The sequence below is a fragment of the Taudactylus pleione genome, unplaced genomic scaffold (genome assembly GCF_031769625.1).
Source record: "Taudactylus pleione unplaced genomic scaffold, aTauple2 ptg001084l, whole genome shotgun sequence".
Classification (NCBI taxonomy): Eukaryota; Metazoa; Chordata; class Amphibia; order Anura; family Myobatrachidae; genus Taudactylus; species Taudactylus pleione.
Window position 1 is genome coordinate 1,221,162 of NW_028285485.1, and position 10,284 is coordinate 1,231,445.

Below are 10,284 nucleotides of genomic sequence, written 5' to 3' on the forward strand. Positions count from 1 at the left end.
GTCTGGAGATGTCCTAGGTAAGTAATACACTTAGAAAAACATATAGACTTTTTTTTATACTACCACATATACATTCAGATACATACAAGTCTCACATTACAGATTAAGGTAGAATTTAAGCATTCATTTAACAGTGGACTTATTTCAAGATTTTGTGAACACAATAACTGCTAATCACTATTAAACATGATGATGAGAGTAGAACGAAACTAGTTTTAATCCTTCAGTACCGATGTGCTCATTTATGTCAATACACAAAGCCTCAAATTCCTTCTCCTTCTTTTTTCTTGCAGATAATAAGATGTATATATATATATATATATATATATATATATAAAACAGCGATAGTCGGCACTCCTGGTACAGATGACAAGGTATAACCAGCGTAATATGTCAACATTTCAAAGCCTTTATTCTATGGCCTTTTCATCAGGACTAGCAACAAACTGTTACATCTTACCTTATAACAGCTACTTCACCCAGTGAACAAGCGCCATGTCCGCATCGGGACCACACCCCCGGCGGGCAGCGCTAAAATGATGTCATCAAACCCAGATCACATGGTACGCCCTGGCTGATGACCTAGCAGTGCTCCCCATCACCATGGTAACCCGCATAGCAGCGGATCTGTACAAAATAACAATATCACACCATAAATACATGGCAACAGTCAATAAAAATGGACTGAAATCTATTAAATGGTAATAATGGCTAACTCAATATAACAAGAATAGTGTTTGAATAAATCAAGAACAAACAGCCCATAACAACTGCACAGTTAAGAAAATAGCGATCAGGACACCTATTAAAGCACATGATAACATTTCATAATTACACTTAATGTTATATCTCCAGTAAATACTGGATAGGGTACATATATATTTTTTTGACAGCAAAGAATCATTCATCTAACTAACTGACGACCATGGCAATAAGTAATGAAGCCTATGAATAATACCCATAAGTAACAGCCCCTACATAAAGCAGTTTAAACCTAATTGTTTGTTGAGCCCCTTGGGAGCAAGGGTCCCCAACGTATGTATCCAGCGGGCCTCACATTGAAGTAGTTTAAGAGGTCGACATACCACCGCAACTGAATAAACTACTCCCCCGCTCCTCTTTTGAGCCGCAATCTTTTAACCCGACTATTAAAACTTATATGCGTTTGTTGGGTACAGAAATTTCTAATGAGGTGCCTAAACTCCCTAATTACAGGCCAAACTTGAATAAACAGGAATTTAAGGCATTACAAGACCTGGCTGATAATCCAGAATTGATTTTTCGCCCGGCTGATAAAGGGGGTGCCCTGGTTGTTCAAAATGTAAGTGACTATAAACTACAAGTAGCTACGCATTTGGATGATACAAAGACCTATAAACAGTTGCCAACGGACCCCACTATTGAATTTAAGGAGGAATTATTGAAAATATTGGTTGAAGCTGTACACAGTAATATTATCACTCCAAAATTACAAGAGGCTTTACTCCCGCAACATCCGATGGTGCCGATACTTTACACGATTCCCAAAATCCACAAATCTTTAAATAATCCTCCTGGTCGCCCAATCATTGCAGCTAGGAATTCGTTATTCCAACCAGTGTTGGTGTATTTGGATGCTCTCATGCAACCAACCATTAGATCACATCCTCGTTATCTTTTGGACACCTCCACATTATTGAGGAAACTTGCTATGCGGGTTACCATGGTGATGGGGAGCACTGCTAGGTCATCAGCCAGGGCGTACCATGTGATCTGGGTTTGATGACATCATTTTAGCGCTGCCCGCCGGGGGTGTGGTCCCAATGCGGACATGGCGCTTGTTCACTGGGTGAAGTAGCTGTTATAAGGTAAGATGTAACAGTTTGTTGCTAGTCCTGATGAAAAGGCCATAGAATAAAGGCTTTGAAACGTTGACATATTACGCTGGTTATACCTTGTCATCTGTACCAGGAGTGCCGACTATCGCTGTTTTGTACATGAAATTTTTCAGCCGGGCACCCGGGCAAGTACTGTTATGTTAAGGGAGTGCCGGACCCTTTGTGCTATTATATATATATATATATATATATATATATATATATTATATATATATATATATATATATATATATTAGGGATGAGCGGGTTCGGATTTATTAGGCTCTTATCGCCACTTTACCGCAAGTTAGGATTTATTTTATTGGCTATCCAAACACGTGATAGCCGATAGCCAATAAAATGCCATTTTGAGAACCGAGTAAATCCGAACCCACTCATCCCTAATATAGGCACTTATGAGGTCAATATGCAACCTTGTCGGGTGCCCTCCACAGTCTGTATCCAAGAACAGACTGCAAATATGCTCCACAGGGTGGCACTCCGTATACTCAAAAACACATTAGCCGTGCTTACTGCAACATTTCAGTGCTTTATTTTGCACTTTTGTCAAGAATAGAATACAAACATCTACTAAAACACACCCCACATAAATAGCATATGGACACAGACTCCATCTGGGACGACACTGCCCGACTCCCCGACCGGAAGCCTCAGACTCAGGAAGTGATGTCACCAGCCCCCACAGCAGTAACCATAGTAACCGCTAGACACACAAAATACAAATACTTAAACTGATGTATATGAAATAAAAACAAGTGTGATCACAAGCAACAGAAAACATATATAAGTAGTACATAAAAAACAATAATTAATGCAATACAAAACCTGGTAATAATAAGCAGCACTTTCCTTAAAACGAATAATGCGCTGACGCTATACCACCTGTCATGACCAACAATAAAGCAAACAAAATAGACAAACAAAACAGGAACATAAATCAAACATATTTAAGGTATCTGAAATATCAATCGAGGCCAATATACAGAATGTGGAAAACACTCTAAACCCAGGGAACAAGTGAAGTAAAACACAGTAGCCCCAAAGATTCATTCTGCCCTCTTGGGGCAAGAGAATCTAATTGCATGATCCATTGGGACTCACACTGTAACAACTTACGTGGACGATTGCCACCTCGCACCAGAGGGGGAACATGGTCGATGTCAAAGATGCTAAACTGTGTCTACACATGGCAAAGTGCCTCGCCACCGGCTGCTCACTAGTGTCCGATATAAGGGCAGCACGAATTGCAGAACGATGCTGGGCCATCCGTTCCCTTAAGGTGCATTCAGTTTTACCTATATATAGTTTAGAACAAGGGCCGGAGATGGTATATACAATAAATTTCGTTGTACATGTCACATAATGCCAAATATTAAATTTGACTCCCGAATATGGGTGAAAAAAAATCGATCCAGTTTGCAAAGAACGGCACGTTATACAGTTGGGGCATCGAAAACACCCCAATCTGAGATTACCCAAAAATGTAGATTTGTTGGTATTATTAGTCTTACCCAGCAATGTTACATCGTTATGGACCAAATAGTCCCTCAAGTTTTTTCCTCTCTGGTAGCATGACAACAACGTGGAATTACTGTATGTAGGGGCTTCAAACCTTTGTCTGTGGTAATAATGGGCCACAAGGCTTTGGCTTGCTGGTTAATATAATCACTCAAATGGTTAAACTTATTAACCCAGATATGCCTACTGCTGACTCGTTTGGCACTACTATTGTTAGAGGTCAGAAGTTTATCAGTGGTTATGGCCAATGCTTTTACCCAAGCTTTATCAAGATCAATTTTATTATATCCTCTGTGGCTAAATTTTTCATACATCATCTCAAGTTGTTCAATGCCCTCTTCCCTATTTCTAGAAATTGTCAGAGCACGTAAAAATTGGGAAAATGGCAACGCCTTTTTAAGAGGAGCAGGATGGGCGCTACTTGCCGATAGAATATTGTTTCTTTCCGTGGGCTTGGAGTACAAAGATGGAACTAATTTGCCATCTATTGTGGAAATAGTCACATCCAGAAAATGAACACTCAATGTGTTGGTGGTGTAAGTAAATTTCACAGGACTATTGCGACTATTATGGCATTCGATCAATTCTACAAACAATGTACTGTATACCCCACACAATGAACAGGTCATCGGTGTAGCGATAAAAAGCTAAGATCTTGCTCGCTACGGTCTGATCTGAAAAAAACACGTCCTGTTCTACTGAAAACATAAAGGCATTAGCGTACGATGGGGCCACATTGGACCCCATCGCACAGCCTGACACTTGCAAAAAGAAGGACCCATCGAACAAAAAATAATTCCGAGTTAATACTAACTCTAATAGCTCCAGAAACAGCTTTATAGGAGGACTCTGATACAGCAGATTATTGGTAATGAGCAATTTTGTAGCCTGTAACCCCTCAGCATGTGGGATACATGTGTAAAGGCTATACACATCTACTGAACACAAAATACAATCAGAAGGTAGATCTACCAGTGTGGCCAAAGAAATCAACAAGCTATTAGTGTCCTTCAAATAAGTTGGTCTAGCCTGCACAGAAGGTTGAATCAAGGTATCTAGATAAGTGGAAATGGTTTGATACAGTGAACCACAGGCAGCTATAATGGGTTGGCCCGGGGGATCTTTATGTATTTTGGGAATAAGATAGAAGAGATGCCTGATGGGAAAATCCACTTACAATGCTCTCTTAATAGATGGAGAAATCCAACCTTGCATGCACGCAGAAGCCAATAAACTGTCTAATTCTTTTTTTAAGTCACAAGTGGGATCATGAGGTAATTTTCTGTAAGCGCTAGGGTCACTGAGTTGTTTAAATGCTTCCTCCTTATAGTTACTCAAATTGAGGACCTCAAGGGCCCCAACCTTATCCGCCTGACGGAAAACCACATCATCATAAGGTGATACATTTTTCAATGCTGATCTTTCACCTTTATTCAAATTCCAATATTTAGGTTTATGAGAGTTAAAATTCTCACACACTGATTTATCAAGTAAACGCGAAAATGTCTTGATAGATGCATTGCTGCTAACTGGATCAAATGCTGAACGTTCCAGTAATCTGCATCATTGAGGTGGTACGTCAGACTCTATTTGGGGGCTGTCCATAAAATGTTCTTAACAGGACGTGTTTTTTTCAGATCAGACCTTAGCGAGCAAGATCTTAGCTATTTATCGTTACATCGATGGATGACCTGTTCATTGTATGGGGAGATACAGTACAATAATTTGTAGAATTGATCGAGTGCCATAATAGTCGCAACAGTCCTGTGAAATTTACTTACACCACCGACACTTTGCGTGTTCATTTTCTGGAGGTGACTATTTCCAAAATAGATTGCAAATTAGTTCCATCTTTGCACTCCAAGCCCACGGATAGAAACATTATTCTATTGGCAAGTAGCGCCCATCCTGCTCCTCCTAAAAAGGCGTTGCCATTTTCCCATTTTTTACGTGCTCTGAGAATTTCTAGAAATAGGGAAGAGGGCATTGAACAACTTGAGATGATGTATGAAAAATTTAGCCAAAGGATACAATAAAATTGATCTTGATAAAGCTTGGGTAAAAGCATTGGCCATAAGCACTGATAAACTTCTGACCTCTAACAACAGTAGTGCCAAACGAGTCAGCAGTAGGCATATCTGGGTCAATAAGTTTAACCATTTGAGTGATTATATTAACCAGCAAGCCAAAGCCTTGTGGCCAATTATTACCACAGACAAAGGTTTGAAGCCCCTACATAATTCCAGGTTGTTGTCATGCTACCAGAGAGGAAAAAACTTGAGGGACTATTTGGTCCATAACGATGTAACATTGCTGGGTAAGACTAATAATACCAACAAATCTACATTTTTGGGTAATCCCAGATTGAGGTGTTTTCGATGCCCCAACTGTATAACGTGCCGTTCTGTTCAAACTGGATTGGTTTTTTTTCACCCATATTTGGGAGTCAAATTTAATATTCGGCATTATGTGACATGTACAACAAAATTTATCGTATATGTCATCTCCGGCCCTTGTTCTAAACTATATGTAGGTAAAACTGAATGCACCTTAAGAGAACGGATGGCCCAGCACCGTTCTGCAATTCGTGCTGCCCTTATATCGGGCACTAGTGAGCAGCCGGTTGCGAGGCACTTTGCCATGTGTAGACACAGTTTAGCATCTTTGCGCTATAGAATCATCGACCATGTTCCCCCTCTGGTGCGAGGTGGCAATCGTCCACGTAAGTTGTTACAGTGTGAGTCCCAATGGATCATGCAATTAGATTCTCTTGCCCCAAGAGGGTTGAATGAATCTTCAGGGCTACAGTGTTTTACTTCACTTGTTCCATGTGATTTCCGCATTCTGTATATTGGCCTCGATTAATATTTCAGATACCCTAAATATGTTTGATTTATGTTCCTGTTTTGTTTGTCTATTTTGTTTGCTTTATTGTTGGTCATGACAGGTGGTATAGCGTCAGCGCATTATTCGTTTTAAGGAAAGTGCTGCTTATTACTACTAGGTTTTGTATTGCATTAATTATTGTTTTCTATATATTACTTATATATGTTTTCTATAGCTTGTGATCACACTTGTTTTTATTTCATATACATCGGTTTAAGTATTTGTATTTTGTATGTCTAGCGGTTACTATGGTTACTGCTGTGGGGGCTGGTGACGTCACTTCCTGAGTCTGAGGCTTCCGGCCGGGGAGTCGGGCAGTATACGGAGTGCCGCCCTGTGGAGCATATATATATATATATATATATATACTTTGCGGTTTTCTTTCCTCCTTACATTAAAGAGTTTAGGATTATATACAGTTAGACTGACAGAGGTAAAAGCCAACATTGCTCGTACACAAGGATAATCATGCCCTCTTCTATGCTACAGTTGGAGCAATTACCTAGCTGATTATCTGTATCCTTGAAGTGGATATAAAGTAGATGCTGTAAATTTAGATGGTAACTTAACATCAATTTTGCTTCCTCTTATTCTGCACCTAGAAGAATGCCAAGTCTGCTAAATACTGTGTAGCTAGTCACTAGTGACTTATAATAGCTCCCTTGTGGCTGCGCGATGATGCTGTATCACTAAGCAACTAGGCTTTTGGTGATCAATACTCCTTTATAATAATAGAATAAGGGGTTATGTATATGATACCTCCTCCCACAACTTGCTCTTAATAGATGGTATAGCTGATCATTATTTCTGCTATCTCTCCTGTCACTCCTGCAACTAGTATGTGGTGTAGCTGCAGGGGGCCCGATTAAAGTTACTCGCGGCTCCCTCAGTGCTTCCTTGCTACAGCAATATTGGTAGCTTACATAACAGGCTTAGCCCTTCTGATAAGCGGCTGTCAATCACCGCTTTCTTCTGGCTGTCTCCTCACACCTCCGGTGTGCTCTGTGATACACCTCTCTCCTTCTCTAACAGGATCCGGCTCCTGCGAACTGCCTTCAATGACTTGTGTACACCGGACCAGGAATCGACCTCCAGCACTCTCCTCTGCCCACACTGGCTCCACCACCGTCTACCACCAGCAATCGCTGCTAACTCCTCCACAGATGCAGCACTGGCAAGACGATGTGGTGAGCACTCGAGGGGGAACTGCAGACTAACTGCCCCTACCCGTCCTCTCAATTTACAACCTTTCCTCGCCAACTGCCTCGCGGTCTCCAGTCAGGCTTCCCGCTCTGAGGGCCTGATTCAGACCCGCTCACGAGCCCTGAGTGCTTGCAAGCGGGTCGATGTTGGCCAAGTGCGCATGCGCACGAGGGAGCTGGCTATGGTCTTGACCATCGCAACCATCTTTTTGGCCGCTCGCTATAGCTGTGGGTGGTCACCCACAGCGATGGTCGTGATGGTCTTGACCATCGTGACCATCTTTTTGGTCGCTCGCTATAGCTGTGGGTGGTCACCCACAGCTATGCGAGCGGCCAGGAGGCCGCTCTAAAAAAAGAGGGGGAGGGCACTGATTCAGAGCGAGCGCTCTGAAAGAGCGTCCGGCTCTGAATCAGGCCCTGAGCTCGAGCTGCCGCAGGATTTACCTCCAGCCATTCCAGTATTTTCCCACAAGTGACTTATGCCATCATATTACACATTATGTACATACAATTCCAACAATCAGCCCCTACCCCTATATTATCAACACAAATATTTATAATTAACAGAAAATTGATACCCTTAGCACAACTAATCATTTTAAGGCTAACTATACATTATATCTGTATACAGAGTACATACTAATATGAACAAGACACAACTCATCAATATACCTTCCCGGTCTTATTACAGTGCACTAAAGTATATGAAATTCACCAAAGGTGTTACATATACAGAGAGGGGTACAGCCCAAGGAGTCACAGTACTTGTATACACAGAGGGCTATGGCCAAAGGAGTCACGGTGCTTATACACAGAGGGGTACATCCCAAGGAGTCACGGTGCTTGTATACCCAGAGGGGTACAGCCCAAGGAGTCACAGTGCTTGTATACACAGAGGGGTACATCCCAAGGAGTCACGGTGCTTGTATACACAGAGGGGTACATCCCAAGGAGTCACGGTGCTTGTATACCCAGAGTGGTACAGCCCAAGGAGTCACAGTGCTTGTATACACAGAGAGCTACTGCCCAAGGAGTCACGGTGCTTTTACACAGAGGGCTACTGCCCAAGGAGTCACGGTGGTTGTATACACAGAGGGCTACTGCCCAAGGAGTCACAGTGCTTGTATACACAGAGGGCTAAGGCCCAAGGAGTCACGGTGCTTGTATACACAGAGGGCTATGGCCCAAAGAGTCACAGTGCTTGTATACACAGTGGGCTATGGCCGAAGGAGTCACAGTGCTTGTATACGCAGAGGGCTACGGCCCAAGGAGTCACAGTGCTTATATACAGTACAAAGTGTGATACAGTCCCCAAAAAAGCTTTTTATAAATGTTTCTTTATTGAAGTACAATAATTGTGTACAATAGCTTTTATTAATTTTTTTTAACTTTTTAAAAAAATATTAGTTTACTTTTTTTTACACTGGAGCAGATGGGCATGAGTACAGCGCAGCATACATCAGCATGCCTTGTACACACAACCACTTGTGAGTCTGGACACAACCACTTTAATCAGCAGAGTAGCACAGCATACATCAGGGTGCCGTGCAGTGTGCCCCCTATACACACTCACTTAACAGCACAGCCACTTGTGAGTCTGGAGTCTGGACACAGGCTACAGCCACTTTAATCAGCAGAGTACAGCAGCATACATCAGCCATTAGTCTAGAGTCTGGACACAGCCACCTTATTGCAGAGCAGTGCGCAGCGTGCGTGCCAAGTAAGAAATGGCACAGAGGGCTTTATTCAGAGGCGGCCGTACGGTCTACGACCGCACGGCCGCCTCGATGTTTGTCTAGTGCGCATGCGTACGAGGGAGCCGGCTCCTTCATGCGCATGGGTGAGACCCGCTACGACCGACAGCGCCGGTCGTAGTGGGTCTCTTTCCAAAGGGGGCGAGCTGTCGATGTTGATTGACAGCTCGCCCCATTTGGAAGGCGGGCCAGGGGGGTGGCAGCCCAAACGGAGCCCATGGGAACGCCTGCCGTTTGGGGGAGGCCCCACTGACATCACTAGTGATGTCAGTGGAGAGCTCCCGGCTCTGACAGAGCCAGAAGCTCTCCGGGGCTTACGACAAGTGAGACCCTACCCTAGGGTCTCGTCGTAAGCCCCGATGGTCGCGATGGTCAATGACCATCGCGACCATCACCCTAGCGGTCGTTAGAGCTGTGGGTATTAACCCACAGCCTAATGACCGAAACAGAGGCGGCCGGTCAGGATGCAAGCGGCCGCCCAGTTTCTGAGCGACCGCTTGCATCCTCCGACCGTCTCTGAATGAGGGCCAGAGTCCCGGTCGCGGCACCTTATATAGAACCAAGTCTCGCGAGAGTCCGACGACGGGAAGATGACGTTCGGCCTTGAAGTGGGATCCGAGTTTCGTGGGAACACCCGAGCCGCGGATCCCCTATGTTCGGAGTTCAGATTCTTAAAGCCTTCTCTATGTGATTTTGTTACAAAATGGTGAAAAAAAAAAATAAATTGCTAACCAGCACTAGGACTTTAAGACAAGACTGGCGACATATTTGCAGGGGGGCACATGGTAGGGTGTAGTATGTTATGTTGACAGTAATCATGTTGACATGCATGAGGTCGACAGGAGCATGTTGAAATGGACTTGTTGAAATGCAGCATGTCGACAGACCGACAGACCTGGCATGTCGATAGTGACCGTGTCGATTTTCATCATATCTTCATGGATGAAACGTCGACATGCTAGAATGTCAACATAACGTTCCTGGTGGACCAGTGGTCACTTACCTGGTTCCGGTGGCAGCAGTGTCTTCCGGTTAAGTTTCAACAAT

The 10,284-nt window shown here is 43.3% G+C and overlaps 1 pseudogene; it reads right to left on the bottom strand.

Moving 5' to 3' along the window:
- Positions 1 to 2,877: 2,877 nt before the first annotated feature.
- On the bottom strand, positions 2,878 to 4,024 carry LOC148453834 (uncharacterized; annotated as a pseudogene).
- Positions 4,025 to 10,284: the final 6,260 nt, after the last annotated feature.